This window comes from Macaca fascicularis, chromosome 5 (genome assembly GCF_037993035.2).
Source record: "Macaca fascicularis isolate 582-1 chromosome 5, T2T-MFA8v1.1".
Taxonomy (NCBI): domain Eukaryota; kingdom Metazoa; phylum Chordata; class Mammalia; order Primates; family Cercopithecidae; genus Macaca; species Macaca fascicularis.
In genome coordinates, this window is record NC_088379.1 from 24313321 (window position 1) to 24327690 (window position 14370).

General features: G+C 40.8%; 1 long non-coding RNA gene across 1 annotated transcript in view; it reads left to right on the forward strand.

Annotated features, from left to right (window-relative positions):
• The window catches only part of LOC123573553 (uncharacterized), a 47819-nt gene extending 34323 nt beyond the window's left edge, over window positions 1–13496 (forward strand). Inside the window, exon 2 of the long non-coding RNA XR_006698155.2 lies at window positions 12475–13496. This is a non-coding gene — a long non-coding RNA (uncharacterized lncRNA). The remainder of the gene's footprint in view (window positions 1–12474) is intronic.
• Window positions 13497–14370: the final 874 nt, after the last annotated feature.

A 14370-nucleotide genomic window follows, 5' to 3' on the forward strand; every position in this document is an offset into this window, starting at 1 on the left:
GTATAATTCCATTTTTATGCAGTTTTTAAACAAGCAAAACAAATGCGTGGCAATAGAAATCAGAACACGAGTCACCTATAGGCTGGGCACAGTGACTCACGTCTATAATCCCAATACTTTGGAAAGTTGAGGCAGGTGGATCGTTTGAGCCCAGGAATTCAAGACCAGCCTGGGCAACATAAGTAAACCCTGTCTCCACTAAAAATACAAAAACTAGCCGGGCATGGTGACATGCATCTGTAATCTCAGCTACTTGAGGGGCTGAGGCAGGAGGATCACCTGAGCTATGGGAGTTTGAGATTGCAGTGAGCTGAGATCATGCCACTGCACTCCAGCCTGGGCAACAGAGTGAAACCCTGTCTCAAACAAGCAAACAAACAAAAATCACAGGTAACCTCTAGGGGTTGGAATTAACTGGAAGGGGAAGTGAAGGAGCTTTCTGGAGTAATGAGAACATTCTATGCTTTATTTGAGTACAGGTTACATGGGCATATACCTTTGTTAAAACTGTATGAGGAATACGCTTAAAATCTTTGCATTTCACCTCACTAAAATGATAAACTGGGATGGGTTTGGAAAACCTCCACATTGTACTTCTAGCTTCTTTCATGATCTCATCTAGCAGTCATGAGATGCATATCTAGAAAGGACAACTCTCCCCCTAATTCTGAAGAATGACCAATAATAATCCATTCCTTTTCCTGACCCCTTTGAGAATTGCAAAGTATGTATTGAATGAAAAATTAAGTAATGAGTATCTGTTAACTAAGAAAGTTAACGATGATAGGATACTTGCACATAACATGTCAACATTTACATCACCATGTGGGCTATAATTATATCACTGATAATATGAATAAATACAAAAGTTTTTTGGGTTTTGTTTTTGTTTTTGTTTTGAGACAAGGTCTCAGTCTGTCACCCAGTCTGCAGTGCAGTGGTATGAACACAGCTCACTGCAGCCTTGACCTCCCAGGCCCAAGTGATCCTCCTGCCTTAGTCTCCCATGCAGCTGAGACCACAGGTGTGTGCCACCATGCCCGGTTATTTATTTTTTTTCTTTGTTGTTCAGGCTGGTCTCAAACTCCTGAGTTCAAGTGATCACTCCGCCTTGGCCTCCCAAAGTGCTGGGATTACAGGTGTGAGCCATCATGCCTGGCCATAAATACAAATTTTTGAAGAAACATCAACATCTGTTTCTAAAGCTAGAAGTTATTTTAAGTCTGTGCCTAGAGTTGACCGTTTGTAGCTGCAAAAGGTGGATTTATCTGTCACTCGATGACGCATGGCTTTTAGATCAAACAACATTCATATTTTTGCTCGTTTTTTCCCCATTTTTTATTGTGTATATAGAAAAAGTGATAGCAGTATACGTGATGAAGAAAAATTTTACGGTTGAATGGTGCTAATTGTATATCATTGCCATCAGCTTCAAATGGAAAACCAGTTCAGTCTAGTAATTATTTAATTATTTCTATCCAGTGCGTAGAATCAAAGTAAAGCTTTTGAAGTTTATTCTCTTGAAGGTTTCATGTATGAAATCATTATGACTGTTATTCTATAATAAACTAAAATTTTCACGCCAGGCACGGTGGCTCACGCATGTAATCCCAGGACTTTGAGAGGCTGAGGTGGGTGGATCCCCTGAGGTCAGGAGCTCAAGACCAGCCTACCTGTCTTCACTAAAAATACAAAAAAAAATTAAAAAAAGATGAGCGTAGTGGTGTGTCCCTGTAATCTCAGCTGCTGAGGAGGCTGAGGCAGGATAATTGCTTGAACCTGGGATGTGGAGGCTGCAGTGAGTCGAGACCACGCCACTGCACTCCAGCCTGGGTGATAGAGTAAGACTCCAGCTTAAAAACATAAAAATTTCAATGCTAAAGAAAATTGACTAATGTTTGTGGTGATAACATACATACACATTTTGAAAAAAGTAGTGTTCTTACTAAAGAGATTTATTTGCATTTGGATTTGGTACACACATAATTTATAATTATATTCAAACTCTCAAAAAAATAATTCTTTTAATTATCAAAAAGAAACCACAATTGCCGGGCTGGGCGCGATGGCTCACGCCTGTAATCCCAGCACTTTGGGAGGCTGAGGTGGGTGGATCACCAGAGGTCAGGAGTTCAAGACCAGCCTGACCAACATGGTGAAACCCCGTCTCTACTAAAAATACAAAAATTAGCCGGATTTGGTGGCAGGTGACTGTAATCCCAACTACTCAGGAGGCTGAAGCAGGAGAATTGCTTGAACCCAGGAGGCAGAGGTTGCAGTGAGCCGAGATTGTGCCATTGCACTTCAGCCTGGGGGACAGAGCAAGACTCTGTCTCAAAAAAAAAAAAAAAAAAAAAAACTGTAATTGCCAAAATCTACAAATATTTTTACATATGCACAGAATAACTAGATTACAAAATCATGTGACAATGTTGACATTGAATATAAAAACATATATCAATATGGCATTATATGTTTTCTCTCTGCTACCTGTCATCAGTCTGATGTTTAAAAATGTTTAAGCCTTTTAATATCTATTTTATAAACCAATATAGATATTCAACCATTGTACTGAACTTTGTACAAACAAGTCCTCTTAATTTTGGTTGTATTTTGTTCAAAATTGGTTGGAAACTGCTTTCTCCTTTTTGTTTATCAAGGTAATATTTATACTAATTTTTTTTTTTTTTTTTTTGAGACAGAGTCTCACTGTATTGCCCAGGCTACAGTGCAATGGCGCGATCTTGGCTCACTGCAACCTCTGCCTCCTCAGTTCAAGCCATTCTCCTGCCTTAGCCTCTCAAGTAGCTGGGATTACAAGCATCTGCCACTGTGCCCAGCTAATTTTTGTATTTTCAGTAGAGATGGGGTTTCACCATGTTGTCAGGCTAGGCTAGTCTTGAACTCCTGACCTCGTGATCCACCTGCCTCAGCCTCCCAAAATGCTAGGATGACAGGCGTGAGCCACCATGCCCTGCCTATTTATACTAATTTTAAGTGTCCAGGTTGGTAAATTTTGGTTATTGTGTCTAATCATTTAACCAAATCAAAAAATGGAGCAATTCTTCACCCCAGAAAGTTTTCTCATACTTGTATATATTCACTTATCTCCCCTAACCCTGGCCCCAGGCAACCATTGATTCTCTTTCTGTCCCTATAGTTTTACGTAATACAGAATTTCATATGAGTAGATTCACAGAGTATAGAATATTTTGTGATTGACTTCTTTCTCTTAACATAATATTTTTAGGATGTATCCATGTTATTGTCTGTATTATGTCCTTTCTTTGTATTACTGAATAGTTTTCTGTGGTATGAGTATATCACACTTTGTTTATCCATTTAATAGTGATGGACATTTGTGTTGTTTCTAGTTGGGGCTATTATGAATAATGCTGCTATAAACACTCATGTATATGCTTTTTTGTGGGGTTTTTTTTTTTTTTTTTTTTTGAGATGGAGTCCCACTCTGTCACCCAGACTAGAGTGCAGTGGCGCGATCTCGGCTCGCTGCAACCTCCACCTCCCAGGTTCAAGCGATTCTCCTGCATCAGCTTCCTGAGTAGCTGGGATTACAGGTATCCACCACCACACCCTACTATCACGTACATGATTTTGTTCGGACATATGTTTTTATTTCTCTTGGGTAAATATCTGGAAGTAGAATTTCTGGATCGTATGATAATGAATCTAACTTTATTTATTTTTGAGACAGAGTTTCGCTCTTGTTATCCAGACTGGAGTGCAATGGCATGATCTCGGCTCACCGCAACCTCCGCTTACCCGGTTCAAGCGATTCTCCTGCCTCAGCCTCCCTAGTAGCTGGGATTACAGGCATGTGCCACCATACCTGGCTAATTTCATATTTTTAGTAGAGATGGGATTTCTCCATGTTGATCAGGCTGGTCTCAAACTCCCGACCTCAGGTGATCCACTGCCTCGGCCTCCCAAAGTGCTGGGATTATAGGCATGAGCCACCAAACCCAGCCATAATGAATTTACCTTTATAACATAATGCCATGGCCCCAGCTACTATACCATTTTGTGTTCCTACAGCAACATCTGAGAATTCCAGTTGCAACTTATCTTTGCCAACACTTGGTAGTGTCAATCTTCATGATTCCCCATTCTAGTATGTAGTGGTATCTCACTGGAGTTTTCATTGGTATTTTTCTGATGAATAATAAAGTTGAGCACATTTTCATATGCTTATAAAAAGTTTTAATCAAAGTATTTGTCAAATGAAATACCAAAATGCGGTTATTGGAAAAATGATTTGCAAACAGAGAAACTTGAAGTTTATCCTTTCATAAGCACAGTGAGTACTGAACAAATTAAACAATAAGCCCTCAAATAGTATACAATATTAATGCTGAAATTCTGTAATTGCATTTTAGAATATCTCAACTTGGAGGATGAATCTTTTGCTGAAGCACCTATTTTTAATTAGATAAATTTATGTTCTGTACTGGAATAAAATGAAATTGTGGAAGCCCATAATTGTGTGGAATCATAAATAGAGACAATTTATATTATGAAGTTGTTCTTATGAAATATTTGTTGAAGAAAGCTACTCTGAATGGAGACAAAAAAGACAGCATCTGTGAAAATATTGAGGCTGAAATATTTATACATTTCAATGCACAAAAACATAGAATGATGAATATCCTTGTATTAGTTTGCTAGGGCTCTTATAACAAAATATCATAGACTGGGTGACTTAAAACAACAGCAATTTATTTCTCACAAATCTGAAGGCTGGGAAGTCCAAGGTGTCAGCAGGTTTGGCTTCTTCTGAGGCCTCTCTCCTTGGCTTGCAGACGGCCACCTTCTTGCTGTGTCCTCACGTGGCCTTTCCTCTGGGTAGGTTAATCCCTGGCGTCTCTTTGTGTATCCAAATTTCCCTTAGAGGACACCAGTCAGATTGGATTAGGGGCTACCCTCATACCCTCATCTTAACTTAACCACCTGTGTAAAGTCCCTATCTCCAAATAGGGCCACATTCTGAAGTACTATGGGTTAGGACTTCACCATATGAATTTGAAGGAGCAGGATACAATTCAGCCCATAGCAATCCTCCATTTAGCAGACCAGGTTCTGACATTCCTTTAACTTCGATATAATGCAGGAGGAGACATGACCACAAACATCTGGTGAGAGAGAAATATCGGGCAGAAAGTAGCGCCCTGTGCCCTGCAATCAGGAACCACCCTGTGTTATGTGCTTTTCTACGTGTCACTGTTGATCTGCCAAGCTCCGAAGTGCAGCTTTTGAGGCCAATAGTATCTACCTGACCCTCTCACATTGGCATCTTTTAAAAAATAGTTTTATTTCTACTGTTTATAAAATACATGCTCTTTGCAAAATAAAAATAAAATGCTAGTGAAGAATACAAAAGAAAAAAAGGATCACCTCCAAAACACACCACCCAGCAATAGCCACTGTTACCATGCTGCATATATGTCCATCAAAATGTTTTCTCTATACAAACAACTTGTATGCTTTTAATACAAAAAATAGAAATCGGCCGGGCGCGGTGGCTCAAGCCTGTAATCCCAGCACTTTGGGAGGCCGAGGCGGGCGGATCACAAGGTCAGGAGATCGAGACCACAGTGAAACCCCGTCTCTACTAAAAATACAAAAAATTAGCCGGGCGCGGTGGCGGGCGCCTGTAGTCCCAGCTACTCAGGAGGCTGAGGCAGGAGAATGGCGGGAACCCGGGAGGCGGAGCTTGCAGTGAGCCGAGATCGCGCCACTGCACTCCAGCCTGGGCAACAGCGTGAGACTCCGTCTCAAAAAAAAAAAAAAATAGAAATCACTATATATATGTGTGTGTGTATATATATGTGTATATATATGTGTGTATATATGTGTATATGTATGTGTGTGTATATATGTGTGTGTGTGTATATATATACACACACATACTCTTTTTCAGCTTTTACAATTGCATATATTTCAGGTGTACAATGTGATGTTTTGATACACATGTGAATATGGTCCAGCATATGAACATATCTATGTCCTAATGTAGTCAGCTTTCCTTTTCTACTTAACATCATGGACATCTTTCCTTTCAATAAATAGATACCTTAAGAACTATCAAAGGCCGGGAATGGTGGCTCACACCTGTAATCCCAGCACTTTGAAAGGCCAAGGCAGGAGAATCGTTTGAACCTGGGAGGTGGAGGTTACAGTGAGCCAAGATCGCTCCACTGCACTCCAGCCTAGGCAAGAAGAGTGAAACTCTGTCTCAAAACACACAAACAACAACAACAAAAATCCCCAAATTTAGGCTGGCTACCCCACCCTGACCCTGGGACTAGATTGTACTTAGATTCATTGGAACATGGTAGAAATTTCAGGACCAAAAGTAGCAAAGACCACTCAGTGCTAAGCAGAGTTCAAGCATTTCCCCTACTGTTTGCAACCCTCTGCCTAAGTGTAGGATACCAAATGTTGCTGAGCCTCAAGTTAGGGAAGCTCTCTCAGTGATGTGGGAGCAGACAAGGGGCCTCTGGTATCCTGCAGGTCTGTTTCTGCAGGCCTGGGGAGATTGTCTTTCCAAAGTGGGAGCTGCCCTTACCTCTTTAACTTTCCTCCAGGCTGAAATTGTGAACCTTGGCCACTCCCAATCACAATTCTCTTCTCTCATTTGGGACACTGAAGGGAATCTTTCACCCCCAATTGTCAAATAGAAACATAGAAAGCAACTCAACATAGCCTCCAACAACCAGGAACTGTAGAAAAGGAATTTGCAAACATTGCACATTCTCCTTTGTTGCTTCGAATATGTGGTATCTTCTAGGAAGTGGACCCAGAGGTGGGTGAATAAGAAAAGCAGATGTTTGTCCTAGTCTGTTCATTCCATCTCCAAACAAGATCAAAACTACAGGGTAAAAGATTCTTCAGTCCAGTAACACAAAATCCTCTTATCTTTTTTTTGGAGACGCAGTTTCACTCTGTTGTCCAGGCTCAAGTGCAGTGGCACGATCTTGGCTCACTGCAACCTCTGCCTCCCGGGTTCAAGCAATCCTCCTGCCTCAGCCTCCCAAGTATCTGGAATTACAGGCACCAGTCACCGTGTCCAGCTAATTTTTGTATTTGTAGTAGAGATGGGGTTTCACCATGTCGGCCAGGCTGGTCTCGAACTCCTAGCCTCTAGTGATCCGCCCGCCTTAGCCTCCCAAAGTGCTGGGATTATAGGCGTGACCCACTGGGCCTGCCCTTATCTTCTTCTTCTTCTTCTTTTTTTTTGAGATAGGGTCTCACTCTGTAACCCAGGTTGGAGTGCAGTGAAATGATCTCGGCTCACTGCAACCTCCACCTCCCAGGCTTAAGAGATCCTCCCACTTCAGCTTCCCAAGTAACTGGGACCACAGATGCCTGCCACCACGCCCGGCTCTTTTTTTGTATTTTTGGTAGACACTGGGTTTTGCCATGTTGCTCAGTCTGGTCTCAAACTTCTGAGCTCAGGAGATTCACCTGCCTTGGCCTCCCAAAGTGATGGTATTTCAGGTGTGAGCCACCACACTCAGCTATCAACAAAATCCTTTTAAATAAATGCTAGGTATTCCACTGCCTAATAGAAACTGTGTCATAACTTATCTCTTATTGATAGATCTTTGAGGTTATTTCCAAATTTATTACACAATACATCAATAAACATCTTATACATATATTTTGCACTCTTGTCTGAATGTATTTTATTAGAGCTGTGTGCAGTGGTGCCTGCCATTAGTCTAGTCCCAGCTACTTGGGAGGATGTGGTGGGATGATCACTTGAGCCCAGGAGTTTGAGGATAGTTTGGGACAAAAAAAAAAACAAGAAAATATATACTTCCTTAGACTATATTACCAGAGGTAGAATTTATGGGTCAAATAGGATTACATCCCAGAAATATTATACTAATTTATATCATTTCAATTGTCTTGGGTCTATATCTAGGAATGAAATTGATGGGTCATTTGGTTAACCTATATTTAACTTTCAGAGTAACTGCCCCACAGTTTCCCAGACAGTTTTTATAGTAACTGTTGAACAGTTTTTCAGAGCAGCTGCACCATTTTATATGCTCTCAACAATGTATAAGGGTTCTTTTTTTTTTTTAATTATTCATTCATGTATTTTTTTTAAATACAGAAATGGGAGTCTTACTATGTTGCCCAGGCTGGTCTCAAACTCCTGAGTTCAAGCAGTCCTCTTACCTCAGTCTCCCAAAGTGCAGAGATTATAGGTGTGAGACATTGCACTTAGGGTTCTAATTTTTTCACATACTGATCAACACTTGTTATTATCTAGCTTTTATTATTTTATTTTATTTTATTTTATTTTATTTTATTTTATTTTATTTTTTGGAGACAGAGTCTTACTCTGTCACCCAGGCTGGAGTGCAGTGGTGTGATCTCAGCTCACTGCAACCTCTGCCTCCTGGGTTCAAGCGATTCTCTTGCCTCAGCCTCCCGAGTAGCTGGAATTACAGGTGCCCACCACATGCCTGGCTAATTTTTGTATTTTAGTAGAGACGGGCTTTCACCATGTTAGTTAGGCTGGTCTCGAACTCCTGACCTCAAATGATCCGCCTGCCTCAGCCCTCCAAAGTGTTGGGATTACAGGCATGAGCCACAGCACCCCACCTATCTGGCTTTTTTATTATAACTATACTAGTAGGTATGATGTGGTATCTCACTGTGATTTTGGTTTGCATTTCTCTGATGGCTATTGAGGTTGAGTATCTTCATGTGCTTATTGGCCATTTGTAAATCTTCCTTTAAGAAATTTCTAAGGCCAGGCACAGTGACTCACACCTGTAATCCCAGCAATTTAGGAGGCTAAGGTAGGTGGATTGCTTGAGGCCAGGAGTTGAAGACCAGTCTGGGCAATATAGTGGGACCCCATCTCCACAAAAAATTGAAAAATTAGCCTGGTGTGGTGGCAATGCACCTGTAGTCTCAGCTACTCAGTGGGGCTGAGATGGGAGGATCCCTTGAGCCCAGATAGTCGAGGCTGCAGTGAGCTATGATTGTGTCACTGCACCCCAGGCTGGGTGACAGAGTGAGATATTGCCTTAAAAAAAAAAGATGAAGTTTAACTTCAAATGGGATGGGGAGATACATCCTTCCCATAGCTGATTATATATAGGTAATTAAAAATCGAGTCTATCATATAAGTATTTTATATATATTAATTTGTTTAATTCGCTCAACAATTCCCTGTTGCTATCTTCATTTTACAGGTAAAAAAAAAAAAAAACCCTGCAAACCCTTATAAGCTTAGAAATTCAAAGTCACTCAGCTCATAAGGGCAGGGCTGAAATGCCTGGTTTTAAGACCAGGAGCTCCAGCTCTATTGCCCATGCTCTTTAAGACAACTAAAGGGGACAAAGGAATTTGTGGTGGAAAACTAGGACTGGCACAACCAGGCCCCACTTTCCAAAGGCACAATCACCACCACTATGACTATATCACCCTCACTTTACCCCAATTAGGATCAAATCTCACCCACCCATTCACGGAGATTTTAGAAGGGCAAAAGAAAGAGGTAAGGGAAAACGAAGATGAAGATGATTGAAATGAAATGAAAGTTACCAAAAGCCCAAGAGGATAAGTCGTTTGCCACGTCTTACTTCAAAGTGGTTAACAAGAGATAGAGCATAAGCACTGTCCCATCTGATGCCAACTAGAAACTGCTGTTCTACCTGTACGTACTGGTGCCCTCTGGCTCAGAATCAGCCCTGTCTTTAGCCTTGCCCTCCAGAATAGACACCTTTTTCTGGAACTATTGGAGAAAGAAGGTATTTTTTTTCTGAGTTTGCCAAGAAGACAAACTAGTGGCAGGTATTTTGTCACCTCTAGAGATTGGCTTGTCTGAGAATGAAGCCACTCTAGAGGAAAGCAGGCAAGACAGGAAACAGGCAAACCAATCCTTCGACACTTTGGAACTCCTGGATCTAGCCACTCCTGAAGTCAAATATGACCTAGATTTTCAGTTGTGTGAGCTAATTAATTCTTTTTTTTTTTTTTTTTTTTTTTTGAGACGGAGTCTCGTTCTGATGCCCAGGCTGGGGTGCAGTGGCACCATCTGAGCTCACTGCAACCTCTGCCTCCCAGGTTTAAGCAATTCTCTGTCTCAGCCTCTCAAGTAGCTGGGATTACAGGCACCCGCCACCAAGCTGGCTCATTTTTGTATTTTTAGTAGAGGCAGGGTTTCACCATCTTGGCCAGGCTTGTCTTGAACTCCTGATCTCATGATCCACCCGCCTCAGCCTCCCAAAGTGCTGGGATTACAGGCATGAGCCACCCTGCCCAGCCATCAATTCTCTTTTTATGGATAAGAAGTTAAGCTGAATTTCTAATATCGAAATAATCTTATATACCCACAAAGTCTTCCCCTCTTTTTTTCTTTTATCTTTTTTTTTCCTTTTATCTTTTTTTTTTTTTTTTTAACAGGTATTGCTCTGTCACCCAGGCTGAAGAGCAGTGGTACAATCATATCTTACTATGACCTCCAACTCCTGGGCTCAAGTGATCCTCCCACCTTGGCCTCCCAAATCTTCCCCCTTTTAAATTCAATTCCAAGGAAGCCATCATATATCCTACACAGGAAGAGGAAAAGGATTGTATTTAAGAAATGAGAATTGGCCAGGTGTGGTGGCTCACACCTGTAACCCCTTTGGGAGGCTGAGGCAGGAGGATCTCTTGAGGCCAGGAGTTTGAGACTAGCATGAGCAACATAGCAAGGCCCTGTCTCTACCAAAAAGTAATAAAATAGTCAGGTAACATGGCATAGGCCTGTAGTCCCACCTACATAGGAGGCTGAAGCAGGAGGATCACTTGAACCCAGGTGGTCAAGTCTGAGTAAGCCACAATTGCACCACTGCACTCCAGCCTGGGTGACAAGAGACAGACTCTGTCTCAAAAAAAAAAAAAAAAAAAAAAAGTGAATCAATCAAGAGAATCAACTTAAGAAAAGCAAATGAAGCTCATGAGAGATGATACGACTTTCCTAGGCACCAACTCTTAAAATTGTCACCCCTTCCACCCATCCTCACAGCCTCCAGTGTTTAGAAAAGCATGAATAGCAGCAGAGGAGGAACTGACCACCAGGATGCATGGAGAGACACCAGCATACTAAGTCTCTTATGTCTCCGCTAAAAAGATTTAGTGCTAGAAAGCTGCAGTGAAGTCTCCTATTCCTAAAATTCATTGCAGCCATAAAAGCACCACCATATTTTCATGAGCTATTAAAACAAACAGTTAAAAATAAAGTCCATTTGGTATCCAATATCCTTCAGATGACTATATTTTTTCATGTATTTGTGAAGCAAAACAATTCATTTAACTGCAATACATCTCCCTGTAACTGATTCAGATTTCCACATTCTATTTTGCATCCTAAAATAATAAACTACAATTTCTCTAGCCATATAATTTATAAATTACATACACATATCACAACATGAAATACATTCTCTTAGTTTCTTCTCTTCACTTTTCTCAATTGGTCTTTCATTTGGACAACTGATGAAATCACAAATGTTAAGCACCATAGGAGTGGGAATAGTATGAAGGGAGGGTATTAGCATTTATTTGATACCTATCACATCACATGTTTTTTTTTCACTTAATACTGATCCTAATCTTTAAAGCAATTGTTATTGTTCCCATTTTTCTGATGGAAAAGCCAGAAAGTGAGTAAGTTACTTACCTAGGTTTAAACAGCTATAAAATAGCTTTGGCAGATGCTGTTGGTTGCTTGTCTGTAACCATTTTTCTTCTTCTTTGCTGGCTGAACATGCTTCTTATTAAAGAAGTTTAAAATGCTGGAAACTCAAAAAGAAAGAAAATGCTGGAAACTTTTTTTTTTTAAATTTTTGAAACAGGGTCTCACTCTGTCACCCCAGGCTGGAGTGCAGTGGCACTATCTCGGCTCACTGCAGCCTTGACCTCCTGGGCTCAAGCAATCCTCCTCCCTCAGCCTCCCAAAGTACTGGAATCACATGCATGAGCCATCGCACCCAGTCATTGGAAACTCTTCCTCCAGACTTTGCTGCTATGGCATGAGCATATTACCCAACCCAGCCAATGGGGCCACAGGGAAAGCTTGCTGGGGAGTTATGAGAAAGTTTTCTGATTAAAAAACAAAATAAAACACACACACAAGGAGAACTGTTCCCCTCCTCCTCACCTGCTTTTTGTTTGTGGATGAGACCTTGTAATTATATTAATATAATACCTGAAACTGCAGAAACCATCTTAAGACCATGAGGGTAGGAATAAGGAGATGAAGTTCAGTGCCCTAAAACACTCTAAAGAGGGTAAAAAGAAAAAGTGGTCCCTAACGTCTTTGATTCTCTCAATTGACTAACCATGGAACTTCCCCAACTCAGGACTTAGGACAGTAGCTGATGCATGGTAGCACTTACCATTTATCAAATAAATAATTAAGCGACTTTTCTTTTCTTTTTGAGACAGTTTTGCTGTGTCGCCCAGGCTGGAGTGCAAGTGACACGATCTCGGCTCACAACTGCAACCTCCATCTCCCAGGTTCAAACGATTCTCCTACCTCAGCCTCCTGAGTATCTGGGATTACGGGTGCCTGCCACCATGCCTGGCTAATTTTTAAAAATATTTTTAGTAGAGACAGGGTTTCACCACCTTGGTCAGGCTGCTCTTGAACTCCTGACCTCAGGTATTTCGCCCTCCTTGGCCTCCCAAAGTGCTGAGATTACAGATGTGAGCCACTGCGCCTGACCGACTTCAACTTTTTGAAATCTGTTTTCATAGACGATAATAGAAATATCTACCAAAGCTAAATATTCACTTACCTCATGACCCAGCAATTTTACTCCTAGGTATATGTACCCAAAAAATGAGTGTTCTGTGTCCACTAGAGATATGCACCAAAGTGTTCATAATAGATCCAAACCGGAAACAGCTCAAATGTCCATCAATAGCAGAATAGATAAACAAATGTTGGGATGCTCAGAGCTTGAAATATGACACAATATAAAAGGACAAACTATTAAAACAACAGCATGGATAAATCTTACAAACATAATTATTGAGCAAAAGATACCAGAAACACAGAAATATATACTGTTTGATTCCTTCAAATAAAGGTTGACGATTTTCCCTCCTGCAGCCTTGTGAAGAAGGTGCCTTGCTTCCCCTTCGCCTTCTGCCGTGATTGTAAGTTTCCTGAGGCCTCCCCAGCCATGTTGAACTCTCATTGTCCCTGACAAAATAGCACCCTCTCTTCCTCTGCAATTCCACCCTTTTCCCCTTCTGCTGTGCAACTGAAGACTAGGAAAGAATGACATGCAAAATAAGAGGTTTTGGATTCAGCATAGGACTGCTACTTACAGAAAACTTTATATTTGTGCTGAAAAGTCTTGTCATCTAGGTGAAAGCCAATGCTATCCTAATGACAAAATTGTTGGGGAAATAAATCTATCAGAGACTTTATTTAAAGAAATAAAAGAAAAAATAATAAAGGTTAAGATAAAAAACTAATCCATTTTGGTAGACATCAGCACTTACCTCTGAGAAGGAAAATGGTTACTGATGGGGAAGCGGGAGGCATAAGAGAATTTTCTGGGTGATGAAAATGTTCTATCTCTTGATCTGAATTGTAGTTACTTAGGTTTATACATATGCTTAAAAATCGTCAAGTTATGTGTTTAAAATATGTGCACCTTACAGTATATAAGCCACACTTTATTTTTTTAAAAGTCCCCACAACATTGTTGTTTTCAAGGAAGTACAGGAAATATCTTTTACTCTGTGTTAATTCAGGGAAGTTATCTCCATAAGTGCTTTACAAAATCATCTTCATAATATAGTAGCACCATTAAGTAGGTGTTATTATCTCTGTATCACAAATGCACAATATGAGAGTCAGAGAGGTTAAGTTATTTTCCAAAGTCACACAGCTAATCAATGGCAAAGCCAGTTTTTTTTTTTTTCTTTTTTTAAGACAGAGTCTTGCTCTGTCACCCAGGCTGGAGTGCAGTGGTGTGATCTCAGCTCACTGCAACCTTTGCCTCCCAGGTTCAAGCGATTCTCATGCCTCAGCCTCCCAAGTAGCTGGGATTTCAGGTGTGCAACCACCACACCCAGATAATTTTTGTATTTTTGGTAGAGATAGGGTTTCACATGTTGGCCAAGCTGGTCTTGAACTCTTGACCTAAAGTGATCCACTCGTCTCAGCCTTCCAAAGTGCTGGGATTACAAGTGTGAATTACCACATTTGGTCAAAGCTAGGATTTGAATACAAGTTTGTCTGACCCTCAAAACCCATGCTCCTTCCTGTGTTAGTATTCAATGGGTAGGTACCTGCATAGCCAACTTCCCAGGGTCACAGAAAGA